Source organism: Ambystoma mexicanum, chromosome 13 (genome assembly GCF_040938575.1).
Source record: "Ambystoma mexicanum isolate Mex_15411 chromosome 13, UKY_AmexF1_1, whole genome shotgun sequence".
NCBI classification, from domain to species: Eukaryota; Metazoa; Chordata; class Amphibia; order Caudata; family Ambystomatidae; genus Ambystoma; species Ambystoma mexicanum.
This window is the reverse complement of record NC_090938.1, coordinates 783,090,801-783,109,155: the sequence shown is the minus strand read 5'-3', so window position 1 is coordinate 783,109,155 and position 18,355 is coordinate 783,090,801. Positions and strand designations below refer to the sequence as shown.

Below are 18,355 nucleotides of genomic sequence, written 5' to 3'. Positions count from 1 at the left end.
TTCCCTTGCCACCGATTGTACGGGGTAGATTTAGCCCTCGGCTCTCGACCCTGGGTAAGCCTGGGACACCCTAACTAAACTTTTCTAAACTTGGTAAAACCTTTTCTACTCACCGGTAAAGACGTGACATTGTGTGATCTTGGGCATCTTTTCGCCTGGTTCCCCATAGAGTGGGCCTGGCAACCGAACTTCCTTGCTCCTCAATAGACTGCCTTTCTACACTCACTGTGAATCTCTGAAAAGTGTTTTGCCTTGCTAATTTCATTACTTTTGCCTTTTCCCTCCCTTTTTAACTAACTTGTTGGAGTGCCATCTAACGTTAAGCGCTCACCTCTGTTTGGAAATAAGTGGTGTTAACTTAGACTTGTCCAACAAATAACTAGGGATGTACATATAAGTAATAGTGACTGTGTTTTGACTTACTTACCTTTTCTGTGCTAGTGTAATTTATGAGTGTGTCTTTTAAATAAATAATTATATACTTTTACACCTAGCTTTGGTCAGTGTTTGCTTGTGCTACTGTGCCTCTGTACCTATTATGTATGCCCTGTATACTGCCTAACTCTTCTTGAGGGAAATCTGACTGCTCAGCCACAGCTACCAGGTAAATCTGGGTGGTACAGACTGCTACCAAGTGGGTTTACTGCCAAACACCTGTAGTCTTAAATATTTTGCAGTGGTCCCAGAGGGAACTGCACAGGTCTCTGTCTAACACCCCCCACAATCCTTAGAGATTCCCATGTATGTGAATCACTCCACATTGAAATTGAAGAGTTTTTTTAATTGAATAAGGGGTCGGTAAACAATTACGCTACTGTATGGGAGACGTTCAAGGTGTGGGTTTGGGGCGTCATTATGGCACTGGACTATTGAAAAAACTGTCAGATGGGAACTGAACATAGCGGAGGCAAAGCTAGATATGCTTGAAATTGAATACAGCACTACACACAATAAGGAGACCCTTTCCGATATTCATGTAACACTGAACGAATTTGCAGATAGAGAAATCCTATATATGACCACCCCAACTCGCGCCCGCAGATACAGGGAAAGCAATAAAGCGGGCAAGTTCTTAGCCAGTATGCCTAAAGCTGAGAATTAGCATAGCCCCATCACTAGTATCCAGACTACACACGGGACGATAGTGAACTGGGAACAAGATATCAATGCCACATTTGCCGATTTCTATAAATCCTTATACTCCAACCACGACACAAAAACTAAGGAAGAGATAACTATTTACATGAGCTCGACCTCCCAACCCTAACACCCGATACACGTAATTTACTAGATATTCTCATCACACTCGAGGAAATCACCAATGCGACGATTAAAGCATTAACCTACGGCAGAGGCCCTGGCTCAGATGGTTTGGGACCCGAACTATACAATGATTTCCATGACAAACTGGCCCCTGTACTGCTTAAGGTTTGGGAGGAAGCAATGGGCCGAGGCACACTCCCCGAATCTATGCGTGAGGCGTTTATTACAGTTCTCCTTAAACTCTTCCGCCCCGCACAGGACATGGCCTCAAACAGACCCCTCTCCCTGATCAATACAGACGCAAACATTTTTGCCAAGGTCCTTGCGACCAGACTCTTACCTTACATGCCCATCCTGATCCACCCCGACCAGGCTGACTTCATCCCCACTCGATCCATGGCTTTAAATTTAAGACGACTCTTGGTGGTGATGGCACAAATAGATCCGAAGGCAAATGCTGCCATCGCGGCATTAGACACCGAAAAGGCTTTCGATTCGGTCTCCTGGTCCCATCTATTCTTGGTACTGGAGCGGTTTGGTCTGGGCCAGTACTTTGTTAAGAGTGTTTGCTTACTGTATACAAACCCGGGAGCCAGAGCCCTTACCAACAACACCATGTCACTGCTTTTAATGTTAAGTAGAGGTACACGACAGGGATGCTCCTTCTCTCCTATTTTGTTCACACTTACCATAGAACCCATGGCGAACATAGAGGGTTCAGGATGAGGGGACCCCCGCAGCTAATATCTCTCTTACGCCGATGATACCCTGTTATATATCCGTAATCCGCAAGAAAATTTAGAGCCCATCATGGCTGACATACATGTGTTCTCCGAATATTCTGGATATAAGATTAATGTTTCAAAATCTGAACTGTGCTCATTGACCCCTAATACCGGCGACCTATCTGTTATAAGCAGGCTCAAATAGTCCTCTACACATGTCCGTTACCTGGGGATAATGGTATCCAGAGACAAACATATACTATACACGCAAAACCATGGGGAACTGTTGCAGAATGTGACCGTTAAACTACAACTGTGGTCTAACCTCCCTATTTCCCTCTATGGCCGGGTGGCCCTTTTTAAGACGGTAGTCCTTCCCAAACTATTGTACTGCTTTGGCAACATTCCAGTTTTGCCTGGAAAAACCTTTTTTGCAAACCTTCAGACACTTGTCACCTCTTTTGTTTGGGGCGGAAAAACGGCTCGACTGAAATGGGCCAAACTGGCGGAACCATTCTCGAAGGGCGGCATCTCCGCTCCCGACTTTGAGTTGTATTACTTGGTTTCCCAGGTGCAATTTGCAAAGCATTGGTTTGATCCTGATGACAAAGCCACACACAACCCCTAGAAAAATATGCTGTTTGCTGCCTCCTCCATTGATGTAAGATCAGTCATATTTGGCACTAAACATAAGGATGCATGTGAATTTGACCCCGTAAGCACCACCACACACGCATGGTCCAAAATATATAAGAGGATTGGATTGACGACCCTATATGACCCAGAAATCCCGCTATGGAACTTCCCCAATATCGCACCCACGTTTGATAAGGCCTTACAGGAGGCATGAGACCCGAATAAACACTTCAAAATGCGTGACATGTTCCCAGGGGGGACATACTGTGAACTTGGGGATTTCGTTGATGCGGTTGGAGATGGGCAACTCATACGCTTTCAATTCCATCGAATGAAGGCCGCACTTGCTTCTAAATGGCCAACATTCCCTTTGCAGCCCCCTACCCATCAATGTATAAGAGCCATGACAACTGCTGGAGGACAAAGGAAAGGGGTCTCGATGTTATACACCCTGGTTCATTCGAACTCCAGCTCATGCAAAACCATTAAGGAGTTTTGGTAACGGTACTTGGGCATTGAAATAAATTAGTTTCTATGGCTTTGATGCGGTCAACTCACTAGAACTGTGTCCATGAACTCAGGGCTACGGCTGATTCAATTTAAGATGCTCAACCAACTTCACTACACCCTGGCAAAGCTAGCCAAATTTGTGGACGGCTGCACAGGAAAATGCCTGAAATGCGATGCACCGAATGCGGATGCATCCCACATGTATTGGGCGTGCCCCCTGGTAGAGGAATTTTGGGGTGAGGTTGCAGAAATCCTTGAGGCAATCACGGCAATCCTGCATTCCTTTCCCTGTTGAAATACCTGTTTGGGCACATTGGTAAGGTGGCAGAGACCACCAGGCGATTGTTTAATATATCATGTGTCATTGCGAAGCGCTGTATTTTGAAATGCTGGAAGTCCACTGGTAGACCCAATTGGGATGGCTTCCTTACGGACCTTTCAATGGTAAATGAATGTGAGGAACAATTTGTATTAACCGTACCACCGACATGTCGACCTAAAGACGTTTGGACCCCATTCCGACTCCATTTATGTAACATGCTACCGGATGATGACAATACACCATAACCTGTTATGTTTTAATGTGAAATGTGCATATATATATGTCAAGGTTTTTATCTGATGTACCAATGCGGGTTCTGTACGGCAGTTATGCCCTGAAGTGACTCTCTGTGAAAAATAAAAGTAAAAAAAAAAAAACGGAGAATTGTCAGGCGGGCTGCAAAAAGATATAATAAACACAGTCATTTTCACCAAGGTAATACGACCATACCAACGGATCCCACCTTTGGAAGTCTGACCTAATTGTCACCAACATCGAATCCAAATGGGCTTTCGGCAACCCTGAAGTGTTGCATGTCGGGCATACCCTGAGAAAGGTCAGTCTTTCCTATACTCATTCCCAAACTCCTGCCCTCCGAATCAAAGACCGAGATTCAATCCCTTAACGGCATAACACAGGATTTATCAGCATTCATTTTGAGGCCTGAAAAGGACGAAACCTAGAAATCTGTACAAGCAACTCAGTTAGCGAGGATGTTATGCCCGTCACATAGGCCAATGAATCGTCTGCGAAGAGAGAGAGCATAAAATCTACTCTGCTCCAGCAGACCCCTTTGATGCTGGGGTTGGACCACATGGAGATATCCAATGGCTCCATTACCAGAATGTACAATAGGGGGACAGGGGACACCCCTGCCGTGTCCCTCTCAATAAACCGAAGAAGCTGGTGAGTGTTCCTTTCACCTGTATATGTGCAGTAAGAGCTCTGTACAGGGCTTCCGAATATTGTCCCCAAACCCCATTTTTTCAAGGATCTTCATCATATAGAGCCATTCGACCCTATGAAAAGCCTTTTCCGAATTGATTGACACAAAGCAGACCTCCATACCTTCCCCTCTGGCCCGATACATCACATCTATGGACTTTTGGATATTATCAGAGCCCTGCCTACCCCTTATGAATCCCATCTGGTCCCCATGAACCACGGCCGGCAAGACCACCTCAATCCAGTTACCCAGTATTTTGGCCAAGACCTTGACATGGACATTAAGCAAAGAGATCAGCCTGTAAGAAGAGCACAGTGATGGATCCTTCCCCTATTTCTGGAGCATCACAATTATCACCACCATCATCGTATCAGGAAGGCCCTCCCCCGCTAAGACGGCATTGAAGAATCACCAGGTAGAGAGCCAGAGCCGATCTATACAGCATATAAAATTTCACTGAGAAACCATCACTACACGGGGCACTATCTCCCTTAATTGTGCGCAGGTCTTCTTCCAGTTCCACTGGCCTCTCTAATTCTTCTGCGGTTTCCATGGATATTCCCGGGATCTGCAACTGGTCAAGATAATCCAAAATATGGGACCCATCTCCCAAGTATTCTGCTGTATAGAGATGCTCATAGAAACGTTTAAACTCCTCCCCAATATTCTCTGTGTCATACACCCTGGAGTCCCCCCCCGCCGACATCTGAACGCTAGTCACCAATTTCTTTTTCCTCTCCTCTCGTAACTCCCATGCCAAAATTGTATCTGCTATGTCCCCCTCTTCATGATACTTCAATTCGAGAAAAAGCTATTTCTTCTCAGTATGCTGAACCAGCAAAGCCTTGTGCTGGGTCTTGTACCATTTAAGTTGGCTAGCTACCAGCGGTGGAAGTGAAGAGTCTGATCGGCCTCTCTGATGCAATGCGGCTATCTTATCCCTCCCTGGGCCCTTTCTCTCTTCTTTCGGGCTCCAGCCCGGATGAGGACACTTCTAATAGTGGCCTTAAAACCCCCCCACAGTGTTAAAACCCCCACCTCTCTATTATCGTTATATTAAAAATACTCTTAAATCAGTGAGTCGGGCCTGTGTCATTTCCCTGTCCCTAAGTATACCATTGTTACAGGTCCACCGGCCTTTCAGAACCCTGCCTGCCCAATTCCTCACAACAAATCTCACCAAATTGTGGTAAGACCACGGAACCTGTTCCCCCCCCCCCGGGGACTCAAGGACCGGTCCCCTTAGGATTTGGGTTGTTGGACCGAGGTAAAAAGATTTGCGGCGTAATTGACCGTAATCCTTTTCGCCACAAATACGTTTTTACCTCGGTACAAAAGAAAACACATCCCCCCAAACCGCCAGTACACCCATCACCCACCCTAATTACTTTTGCTCCGTCCCCGCCTCTCCTGTACCCTGCAGCATCAGTTCCGTCCCTCTAACGCAGGTCGGATCTGACACCGCAGGGTCCCTTTTTCTTTTTCCTTGGGCCCCCTGTCTCCAATGTTGCGCAAGCGGGGGACACCCCTGCAGCCCCGAGCTGAAAATACGGAACATGGGGAGCGGGGGACACCCCAGCGCTACATGTTCAGTATCTTCAAACTAATGGCAGTGATAGAATATGGTCAAATCTACCAATCCACTAAATATGTATGAGTAAGTTGGGCTTAACGGTCCCCTTAGCGTATCCTCCACCAATATCAGGCCAATTCTCAAGAAGGAATTATGGGAAAAGTAGATAAATGGCCCGTCTCCCGTAGGACGTTCAATTAAATAGCTCCCTGTTCACCCCATGGAAATGAGCAGACATATCATCCTTCGCTGGAGCCCCTGGTTTGCCCCCACCTTCCTGAAATCCTTTAACGGGCCCAGAAACATGTTGAAGTCCCCCCCACTATCAAGGCACCCTCCACAAATAGCCTCAGTATAGACTTCACCACATCCCAGAAGGGCAACTGGCCCACGTTGGGGCAGGAGACTGTACCCAGTGTCAGGGGACTCACCTGCAATTTCCCCTTAATGAAGACATATCTGCTGCCAGGGTCCACCATTTCATCCTCCACTGCAAAACATAGGCAACTATAAAGAAAGATGGCCATCCCCCCTTCTCTGTTGCATCTGAGGATCTATAGAGTCCACCTAGTACATTTGCCCGCACCCGAGGCCCGATGCATTTCTTGAACCATAAGTACATCCAGTTTTGCCCTTTGACACTCCCTCAATATTAGTGATCGTTTAGTCAGTGAGTTCACCCCTCTAGCATTAAGGGAGCTGTGAGAAACCTGAGGGCATTGTTACACCTAGTCCCCTTGGACCCTTTTCTCAGGTGGCCAGGGAAAGGCCATCGCTTTTGGATCCTGACCCTGGGGGTGGAGATGGGAGGGAGAATTACCTGGGTAGAGGGTCCTTGCGGATTGGGAAGAGGATGTCTGCAAGCGAGACATGGTACTCCCCTTTTCTTTGTGATAATCAACTTTACCCTCCCTCTGCCTTTATAGGTTGTTGCCAATAACTTCCTTTCATTTCCCCTTATTCATACCTCTCTAGTACTGGGACGAGGAAGAGGCAACTAGGAGTGATATACACTAACATGCCATTACACCACAATGGTACTGAGACAAGGAAGAGGCCTAAAGACTGTTGTGATGGTCAGGTATGTCCAGAGAACACCAGTAATTACGGTCAGGCAAATGATATTAAGGGCTCGCACCTGCAACCTGTTAAGTGGTTGCAGGTACATAAAAGGTGGAGCTAACCGTCAGGAGAGGGAGACCAGCAGGCGAGAAGACGGCCCGGGAGGGCTAGCCCTGTTGGGAGAGAAATCCGGTCAAGAGGGAGGCTGCTGGGGCGGGGGGTCCTGCCTGGAAGCCAGAACGCCGGATATTGAGGAGAGTCTGCGACACTGAGGCCCGAGCGGGCCGTGAGAGGGTCACAGCTATTGAAGCCTCCTTGGTCGGGTGCCCACAACTAGAGATGTGGGGCCTGGAAGAGACCCCAGTGCTCGCAATGCTACAGAGACTTGTGCGCACAGCAAAGAGTAAGGAAGGACGACACCCAGAGGAACCACCCAGGACCAATGAGTGAATCAGAGGGAACACTCGTACCGGGGCACTCCTGGGGCTACTACAAGGCAAATGTAATTGCTGGATGAACGAAAATAAATGTACAACTAAAAGTGAACCCAAAGTGAGGGGTTGTTTTTAACAATATGAGCAAGTTTAACTATACGTGAAATAAGCCTTATTGAATACCGAACTAAAGGAAAGCTTTGATAAGCTTAGGAATGGAATGCAAGCATGTGTGAAAAACACATAGTAAATACTAAAATACAAAGAACGAATCTTATGAAATAAAGTGAAAAGCAAGTAATGAACATTACTGGAGAGTGTGAAAGTGTCATGCCTACCTCCCCATCCGGCTCCGTTACTAAATCCAGGCATCCCTGTTTCCCGGCTTCCTCAGCCTTGAGAACGGCTAGACCGTTCTACACCCAATGGAAGCTGTCCAGGAGACGCTAATACAAAGGTCACATGACCAAAGTACACGTATCGTCAGCGCGTTGGTCAGACGTACGTCAGCTGACACTATTTAGCAAGGCGGAAACCTTGCAACTGCGCTTCTGATCGTTATTTGTTATCCCGCGTTCCGTAGCTTGCTTCTGCTGTTTTCTCGCAGACGCTACTTCCATTCAAGGTACGGTTGCCTTCCGCGTTCCCACGCAGTTCCCGGCAACATTTCAGCTCCTCCTTGAGCTGCCTGCTAACCGCGCTCATACGCGGCTCTTCTCTCCACTTATCCAAATGGAGCCCCGTCGTATCAAGCGACGGCTTCCAGGACCTTGCAGAGTTCCCGGCAACATTTCAGCTCCTCCTTGAGCTGCCTGCTAACCGCGCTCATACGCGGCTCTTCTCCCCACTTATCCAAACGGAGCCCCATTAATCAAGCGACGACTTCCAGGACCTTGCAGAGTCCCGCTCTGCCTCAGTTCACCACGATCCTGCAGAGTCCTGTTCTGCCTCAGTCAACCTACACTCACAGAGTCCCGCTCTACCTCAGTCAACCAAGACCCTGCAGATACCGCTCTGCCTCTCTCACCGATCTACCACCGCTTTAAGGACTTGCTTCTCTTGGATCAGGATTCCTCTTCTCTCCTACACGTGCACTGGACTCTGGACGCTTTCCTGTGTGCACCAACCAGCCTCTAGCACGGCCCTCGTTCCGCCCGGGTTAGATTCCTCACTACCCTTTCCTGGTCATTGTATCCTTGGACCCTTCAGACCATCTTGAGAGACTTCCTTGTCTGCACATCCAGGTTAGTGTCTACAACATAGGTTTATATTGTCATTCTTATCAACCAGCATTCTAATCAGTTCCCTCTCATCAACAGCCTGGTGAATCTTGGTCCTCTAATGCCCTTCCCATCAATAGCTCTCTTTGTTAGTTTTACTAGTCAGAGAGTGACATTGATTAGAAGGTTCTCGTTTGATACGCTACGCCCTACCTGTCATCTTACGAAGATAAGAAGACTTCTCAGTGTACCCTTTGTTACTACCAGCCTGTATCCTTTACGAGAACCTTTGATATATTCTCCTGTAACCATTGTGTTCCGTTGCTTCAAACCATATCATAACAGACAGTAAGGTGGTGAAGGAAAGAGAACACCACTGAGTGAATTGTATGAAAGAACACACTGTCGCAAAGCCAAGAGACTGGCACAGAGAAACCAAAGTGAAGGTGAAAAATTTGAGAGCGCAAGAAAGCCTAGGGTGATTGGTTGCGTGACCTGTAATGGGCTGCCGTGTGGTCTGACAACTGCACATAGACTGAGGATACCCTGTCTGTGAAAGCCAAAGAACAACACAGATAACAAATCTTCACGTATGAAAGATTGCTGAAGTAAATACAGAAGATAGCAATCTGAGTAAACTATTGAAGAGTCTAAAGAAGTTAAAAGTTGATCTGGAACTGGTTTTAAGACTGGAGTATTAAGAGACTGGAACAGATTGTGAGTTGGCAAGCTGCACAAGGTAACGTCTTAGTGAAGGGAAACACAAGACTTGTGAACTTTGTTGTTGCCTTAGGGAACGGAATCCCGATGCCGTGCTGGAACTGTGTTGTATTCGTGGGGAAGGGAACCCCAATATTTTGTGGAACAGTTGTTTGAACTTGGGGAAGGGGGGCTGGAAAATAGGCCAAGAGCTAGAACTTTATTTGGAACACTACTTCTTTTGTTGTTGACATCCCTACACATTGTTTAGCTTTCATTGTAAGGGCAAGTATAGGTTTTGGACACAGACAGACTTAAGTTGAACTTACTGAATCAGACTATCCTTAGTTTCTTTAGGTGGGGAAATCCCACCTTAGCATAGGGCAAGAAATACCTTTCACCATCCTGACATTCAAGTTAATAAATACATTTTGTTTGAACTTTGAATCTGTTGTCTATGTCTTGCTTCATGATGCCTTCAAAGAGACCACAGTTAAGTTAACTCCAGAAGCCATGGCTGCAGGTGACTCCTATTCCCAGCTCACCACCTCCCTCAGAACCCATCTTCCTCCATGTGTAACTTTAATACTTCTGGTCCGCACAACTGTGCTTTAATAACAGCAATCTCTTACCCCACAAAATGCAGAACATCACTAGAAATCACCCCCAATCCCCAAGTAACGGCCACCCGACCGTCCCCACCGCTCTCAATCCCCATTCCTCCTTCCCAATCTCCCAGTGTCCAGCCACGAACCACTGCCAAAGTCAGGTCCCAAGTAAACCACCAGCCAAACCTGAGCCCCCAAGCTTGGCAACCATATTACACTTCATCCCACGTGGGGTCCTCTGTAGTGATATTGTTGGAGAGCCACCTTTCAGCTCATAAAACAAGAGCTGCTCACCCCTGTGGTAACCAGACTCCTGTGCACCCAGCAAAGCAATGAATATCCAAAAATCGTGCCAACAGCTCATGCTCTGCCCGTCGCCAGGAGCTCACACCAAGCTCACACGTTGGGTACTGCAGTCCACAGCAGTCCACAGTACCCCACCCCACACACACAGAAAGTTCAGGGGGGCCAGTAGACTGTGAGCGATCCCACAACAAGATGGATCCCATGCCCCCTTGTCTGGGGAGAGCAGAGGAGTCACAGGGGCAGTGGCTATACCCTCCTATTTATTGTTGAAAGTGGGTGGTGGGGCCGAGCTGCTGGTGCCTGCGTCCCCAAGCACCCTACCTGAGCAGCCGCAGCAAGGATGCAGGAAAGCGTGTGAAGGAAAACAGCTTCCCGGGACTGCCTCTTCACGTTTCGCTGGAGGTGAAGCAGAAACTGGGGGATCCACCCTCGCACCCGCTGTAGACGCACACCCCACCCTCCCTGGTGCCTGTAATGAACTCAGGCCATATGCCCATGCCTCCTCCTCATGATCCTGGGATACTGTCAGGAATCCTGCACTCAGGCCTCTAGTGCTGCTCCCGCTGTGTGCCCTCTTCATGGAGGCACAGTGCTGTGTGGGGACATCAATCCCCAGGCTGCTTTCAAGCCTGCCTTATGACAGTGAGGCCTGTCTGGCTGACATCCGCTGTCCCAGCGCTCCAACCTTCTGGAGCCCCCAGCCGAAGCACCGTTACCAAGAGCCCACACCCCAACCATGGTGAGACAGGGTGCACTCTGCCACAGCCGGAAGCTTTGCTTTCCTTCTTCGACTCGATCGGCCTGCACAGCCAGGATGCACTCTGCCGCAGTGGGAGGCTTTGCTTTCCTCCTTCGGCCCGATCGGCCCGCACAGCCCTTTCTCCCCCATGACAGATCCCCACCGCACAGTGAAGGATGCGTGGAACCGTTGCCGGGCTCAGCCTCAAATGAGCCTGGGCAGTCTGCAGATGAGGCCGTATATCAGGCAATACTGGGTCAAAACTTCCCAAACTTTGTCCAAGGCTGACGGGGGGTTCTCAATAAAAAAGGCAAGGTGTCATCCCTGGCCTGGGGGCAACACCAGGGGCTTGGTACCCTAAAAGGCCTGGGGGCTCAGAAGCAACGCACCGGGCTACTGCATCAACGCACTCCGTGGTGGCCAACTTGTCTACTGTTTTAATAATTTCTGCATAGCAATCATATTCTTCTCCTGGAGTAGCCTGCACGCTGGACCCACTAGACTTAAAAATATTCTGTTCCCTTCAACGCCTATGTTATTCAGCAGCATGGCCTTCTTTTTAGTTGGTTTAAACTTGACTCCATTTAACGTTTCAATGTACTTTCAAAAGAGATTGAGCATTTGTCGCCATGGAATCGTAGGTTTACCTGGGTGATGTAGAAACCACAGTGGAACAATACCGCCTCGCATTATGTGGGTAGAGTGTTTTCTTTTCTCAAACTATATGTTGGAAGATTAAATATCCCAACTTGTGCCAGTGTTGCGTCTGGAGTCTTGAATAAAATAAATCATTGAATACAAAATATTGTATGGTGAAATTCTTTAAGATTTACAAAACTGAGGAGATGCAACTTGCATTCAAGGAGTCCCACCCTTGAATGTCTGCACTGTTCTTCTATTCTTGACTCACCTTGTGGTTATAACAACGTGGTATGCACAGACTTGGCAGAGAAGACATACTAGTAAACGAAGCATGTTACTATAAGCTATGCTATGATAATGAATGTGAAGGTCAGAACCACTTTAATTAAATGCGTTACATCAAGGCCGCTTGTGGCAAATGAATGCGCTTAGAACTTGACAACAGAATCTCCCATAATCAAGACACTAACATATTGTGTTACATTAATGCCACAATTACAATTTCACATATTTTCATTTTGGAAGCAAAATAATTTGTTCAATCTGGAAAACCTAACCCTTTTTTCTTGCATGATTTTTAAAAACAGAATACATCGTTTTTTGTCATTCCAAATAAATCTCCATACTACCAACTTAAACCTTCCAAAATAAAATGAAATAAAAACGAGACTTTAGAAATATGGACATTTTGATATGCTGGTGTACATTATTATGTGCTGGTGTCACTTAGTTTATCTTCAATATTCAATTTAAACATTGCCCTCTGGTTTGGAGTAAATCACCCCACCACTTTGTAACTTTTTATATCAATTCAGATTGAAAACAATTGACAACCATCATCATTTTATATCACCCTATATCCTTAATCACTGTGATGGTTTTGTAATCTTCACCAGGCTCTGTGTTACAAACCATTAAATCATCAGCATGTAAGACAATTGGTTGATTCAACATTTTTAAATTAGTAGAATTGAAATGCAAAAATTAATTTAGGATCCTAGCATGGGGATTCATATTAAATGCAAAAAAGAGCAGGGCTGAGAGGGCAGGACTGTCAAGACCACAGCACAAAGAGTATCTGTACATTTGTTATGTATCACTATTGAAGCATGAGGAAATTGGTATGTAATGCTTGTATATATAGTTGCATAAAGTTTAAAGCATTACAAACCACTTGAAGAGGTTGTAAAAATGCCCACTTTACTTTACCAAAGGTCTTTTCTGGGCTGATCAATAGACGATTTGAGTTAATGAGTCCCCTGTCCACCAACAATAGCACACATGTATCAATGTGGTAGCCTGATACAGGCATGGAGATTGTAGCAGCAGAAGGACTATATCACTCATACACCCACCCGCTTTCCCTCAGAAGGCTGAAAATCTCATCTAGGTTGGCAACAGTATATAAAGCCACACCCAAAAGTGACACATTCTTGGAGTACCACTTACCGTCTTTCCATTCCAGCTCCAGATTACCTTTTACCTTGGTAGATGTTCCTGGACAACGGTGTCCACTCGCAGCAACCTGAAAAGAGAGAAACAGCATGCTATTATGGATAAAGGTGTCCCAGTTGAGACTATCTCGCTCCATGTATGCATTTAACACAAAAGCCTATATTGCTTCAGCATTACAACAAAGGGTGCAACATTTGATTGTACAAAACAAATTGCCCATGCGTCACAAGACCATTGAATGAACACTAATTGTCTGCACATTAAAGACTATTTTCATGGATTTTTGCCGATTGCAGCTCATGCGAAGGGAGGGCAACTGTGCATCCATGTAGATAGAAATGAAACCTTTCAACCATGGTGCTCAGTTATAAACTTCAACACAACCCATCCCGAGTGGGGTGCCATTCAACACACATCTTTATACACACTCCCAACACATACCCTAGAGCTAATGGGAGCGGGAGAATGGGAATGGAGGCCCATGGATGTAACAGAATGTCCCATCTTGCCTCAGGTGAAGATGGGGTAAAACCATGTTCAAAATGTGGAGTAGAGACACAACCCCAATCATCCACCACAAAACAGCGGGTCTCGCCCAGGTCTTAGCAGCTTTCTGGCCACTTGAAAAAATCCTGCAGGGAAATCAAGGAAAAATAATAAAGAGGCAGAAAGTGTTGAATTCACACTTCCAGAAAATAGGAACACTAGGTATGGTGTAACAGAATGCAAATCCAACATATGTATTTCCTCTTGGTGTTGAGATCGCACAGGGCGTCAGAATAAAAAAAAAACTTGCTCTTGTGATTCGAGAATTGAGGAATTAATTTTAGGCAGGCACTTGTAACAGGGTTACAGAAGAGAGGCAAGGGGATTGATCGCTGGAAATCCTGGGGGTCAGGGACTACTGCCTGCAGCACAATGCTAGCTGCAGAGGCAGTATATGGGAGAACGCCCAAGGCCCCCACAAAATTCCTAGCCTAGCATGCTCAGTGCTGGTGTCTCATTTCTGCAAACCTGCCATTAGATCCAAATTGTATGTGGAAGTCCAGGGAGTATGTGAGAATGATCAAGGAAGCAAATATGAACTGGAACATGGAGTGTCAATTGGGCGAGTGGAGTCCACGAAAAGGCTGAACACAAATAGCATGAAAAAATATTTTTTTATAAATACAGAAATCTCTTGGACCAAACCCACCTTTCTGTGAATTTTTTATCTTTATCAGTTCAATATTTCCAATGCTTCCGGCTGCAGTTCAGAATGGTTGGAGAACTTCCCTGTCATCTACAGTCTCAAATAAATTCATACCAAAGGCCTCAATTTCTTGGGCTTCCTGGACTGGTTCTCAGTCTCAGGTTTAAGGTGTTCTGCACTGTTGCTTCCTTCTGCTGTGGTTGTTTTGGGGACCCGTCATCTCCCCCACGGAGGGTCCACACGTGTCCCCTTCACCACCTCCCTATTCCGGTTCTGGTCCTGTTACTCCTTGCCACCACACCACGTGTTCGCTCCTTTCGCCTTCATAGCCTTGACCAATTTGGAATGGGGTCACATCCTTACCCTCTGCCTAGGGCCAAGCTTGCCCTCTCGAGCTTTCCAAGTTTGAGTGGCTAGGTTCCCCTTCTCTTCTCCCCCCTCCTCTACTACCAATATCCTCCTGATGTTCCTCCATCAGCTCCTCCAGGTCTCATTACTCCTCCTGATGTTTCTACTTTTCTCTCCACCTCCTACTCATGTTAATCAGGCTCATGGTTTACAGGAGTTAGGAATAATGATGTATCTAGACAAAGTACATTTGAGACAGCACGACTCATGTGCATGCCTTATCTTTCTGTGCTGGCAGGGACAGAGAATGTCTTTCTCTGAACAGTGAACAGGTGGGCTCGCCGCACAAGTGCCACTTGCGGGGGTTAGCAGAGCAGGCAGCGCAAACAGATTAACTTTCTTTCCTCGTTCTATGCAGGCTTTCTGTGCTGGTGGCATAGGAAGATTCTGTTCAGTTTTGCGTTCTACAGAGCCATGTTAATCAAATCTTGTGGGAACTGTCACAGCATCTGAGGCTGCAGTGGCTCTCAGCGGGTAGCATTCCAGAAAATTGGCTTTTTTGTTTTGAGTCCCAGAATCCTGTTCCCTTAAAGGGACAGCATCCCTAATGTAACAGCTTCCTGAATAAATTCATAGTTTTTGCATGAGGTCAGCGGAAACGGTGCAGCATTACTGACATTCAGCATTACTTTCTCTCCATTCTACTGCGGGACCATCATCCACTAGCTTGGGGAGACACCCGGCTCCCTTCGCCATCCCACTAGGTGTCCCCAGAGCCCAGAAAGGGACCTTGTCAAAGGAGACAGACCTGGGGGCAAGATTATGGAGAAAGGTTTGAGGGCAGCCAGGTAGGACAATGAGAGGATTATGCTCCACCATGGAGGAGTCAAGTAACGAGGGGATTATGCTCCACCATGGAGGAGTCAAGTAACGAGGGGATTATGCTGCACCATGGAGGAGTCAAGCAGTCACTTAACAGGGCCACCCAACCTCAAAATGGTAGCCACTCCTCATAGTTTCAAGTTGCAGGCCATAGAACAAGCTTCCAGACATTAGTGGTCTCAGCCAGTGGTCTAAGTGAGCGGGAACGGTCAGGAGCGGTATTCCACTACTTTTTGCAACCATTTTCACCATTCCGGAACTGTTCTTTAAGTAAAAGCACACGTCTCCACTTTACCACCTGATAATAGTTACAGCTAAACTGAAACGTGTTTCAACTCAATTGGCTGTAAACCAGCATGACTGCAACCCTTGACAAAGGTTTTGCACATTGCTCCCTTCCTGCCTAGTCTGATCCCGCGCCAGGGTCACAGTTCCTCGACTATTTTTGGTACACTTCTACCACTGGTCTCAGCTGGACTGGAGACTGGACTCAAGACATACACTCAATGAAGACCCACAACATATAACAATGAAGGGTTCCCAAAATTTCCTTCATTGATTCAATTATTACACTAAGGTGCTTTTCCCAGCTTAAGAGGCTGGTTAGGAGATGGCCGATGAGCAGTGTGTGCAGTCGAGGCAAGGAGATCTGCAAAACGAAGAGAGGGTGCAGAGACAAGAAGGAAAGCTGAAGAAAGAGAAAGGAGGAAAAATAAAATCATCTGGAGGGGGAAAAAATGGTAATAGGGAAAGGACAGAGTGGAAAGTGGAAAAAAGGATAGTGGAGAAAGCAAAGAGGAATGAGAAAGGAAGGGGATAAATAACATCGGGAGGAAGGCAGGCGACAAGAGTAGAACATTAAGGCGTGCCAGGAGGGTGAGTTCAGAGAGAGAGCCTGTGGGTAGAAGGAAAGAGAAAAAAGGAAAGGAGGCACTTATGTTTAAAGTTGTAGAGTGTCAATGGGGAACTGGACCAGTAGGCCAATGCAGAGATTGCAGACTTATAGGTAGAATAGGGCAACCCCAAGGGGCCACCGGAGTGAGATGTCAAGCGAACACTAAAGGTAATCGGGGGACTAAGAGCCCTGTACAGGAGTAGAAAAGGACTGTTTTGGGGTCCTTGAATCCATAAGGGTCTGATGCCTAACCCTGGTCAGACAACACAAGGACACCAGGCAGTTTGGGAATCCAGTGATCAAGTGGCCTGGGAAAAGGGGGCGACATTTCCAAAAATGTGCACTTTGAAGGAAATCAAGCGCTTTCCCCAAATATTCTAGGACTGGAGTATATAATAGTAAACAATACCGTCTTAGAATAATATGTGGAGTAAGGCTTTTAGGGGTGCAGAAAAAAGCTGCATACCAGGCAACTTTTTCCCATGCAACATTATCACATGGAACCGTGGGTTGTACCTGGTGTGATGAATCCTAGGGGTCCCTCATTAATTCCCTGCCTAAAGTCTCCTCCCAGGTGGCCAGGGAAAGCCCGACGCTTCCTGATCTTAACCTTGGGTGTGGTGTTCTGCCGGAGGATCACCTGGGAGGAGAAACGGCCCAGGGGAGTGAGAGACATCCACTCTAATCTTCCTCTATAGAGAATGGCTCAACAATGCCAAAGTCTGTAATGGAGTGTGTAACAAGCATCTGGTTGGCCCATGCAACATCCATACTAATGGGGGTGATCACACTCATGCACTTCTGGGCTTGGACAGAAATCAAGATCATGCTAAATTTCAGGAGACATATAAAGCTAAGAACCTCCCTTACAGCCAAGGAGGCAGTGAAAGGAAAGTTGAGAATAACAGCATAAAATAATTGCCTTTTCTGTACAATCAGGGTTGATGACTAATGTGTATACAGTTCCTTCAAAGAATGTTTGAAAGTAGAACAGAAGAAAACCCAATTATTCCTTTAGGGAATTCAAGTCCCAGAATTCCTTAAGTACTGGGACGAGGAAGAGGGTTGAAAAGGCACAATGTTGCAGGGGTGGTCAGTTCATTAGTGGAGATGACCCACACCTGAGGGAGACTGAGAGCCTTAAAAGGCCCCCTCAGGTGCAGGCCATAGAGAAGGCGCTGGCTTTGCTGGTGAAGAGCAGAGGAAGTCAGAAGCAGAAGGCATGTGGTTCGAGTTGGCAGCCCAGAAAGAAGCCGGAGGAAAGAGAAGACGCCAGGAGCACTGCACAGTAAATTCCAGATGCCGGTCCTGAGAGGGTCTGTATCCCCAGAAACCTTAAGTGCAGAGGTTGCGCAGCAGGAATTGTGCAGGAGGCTGTTTCGGGTGGCTGGAGTGCACCTGTGAGTCTCAAGGCCGTCTCTGGGATGCACAAGGGGGCCTCCGGAGCAAGTGGCGCTCCAATTGGAAGTGGCGTGAATGAAGGCAGGCATGAATGAAGAAGAGGTTTGTTGCATTTCGAAGAACCGGAGCAGCAGAAGTCCTGTGGAACACCAGGGGAAAAGTGGCATACGTTGAAACCGGTGAGTGACCCCAGAGCGCTCTGTCCCTCCTCGCAGGCAGGAAGCAGGCGTGCGAGTGAGAGGCACTTGCATAGTAGATGAACGAGTGCAAAGCTGCACTCGCGTGTGAATGAAAATAATCCACATGCTGGTTTTGAATAACAAACATTTACAAAACAACAGAAGCAGCACTGGCATAAGAGTGAACGGGATTCCCAAGCTATTTGTGCATATCTAGCTGGGGAAAAGGTGCCAAGACTTTATGCACAAAAGCATAAAAATGACTAACCTTGAAAGTGGGAGTTTCAGGAAAACCCAACTAACTGTGGGGGCAACATT

The 18,355-nt window shown here is 46.8% G+C and overlaps 1 protein-coding gene across 3 annotated transcripts in view; it reads right to left on the bottom strand.

Moving 5' to 3' along the window:
- LOC138521950 (uncharacterized) overlaps nt 1-18,355 on the bottom strand; it is an 872,547-nt gene that overhangs the window by 636,391 nt on the left and 217,801 nt on the right. For all 3 annotated transcript variants that reach the window (XR_011283186.1, XR_011283187.1, XR_011283188.1), the window contains exon 3: nt 13,135-13,210. The gene's annotated coding sequence lies outside the window, so the exon portion shown is untranslated. The remainder of the gene's footprint in view (nt 1-13,134; nt 13,211-18,355) is intronic.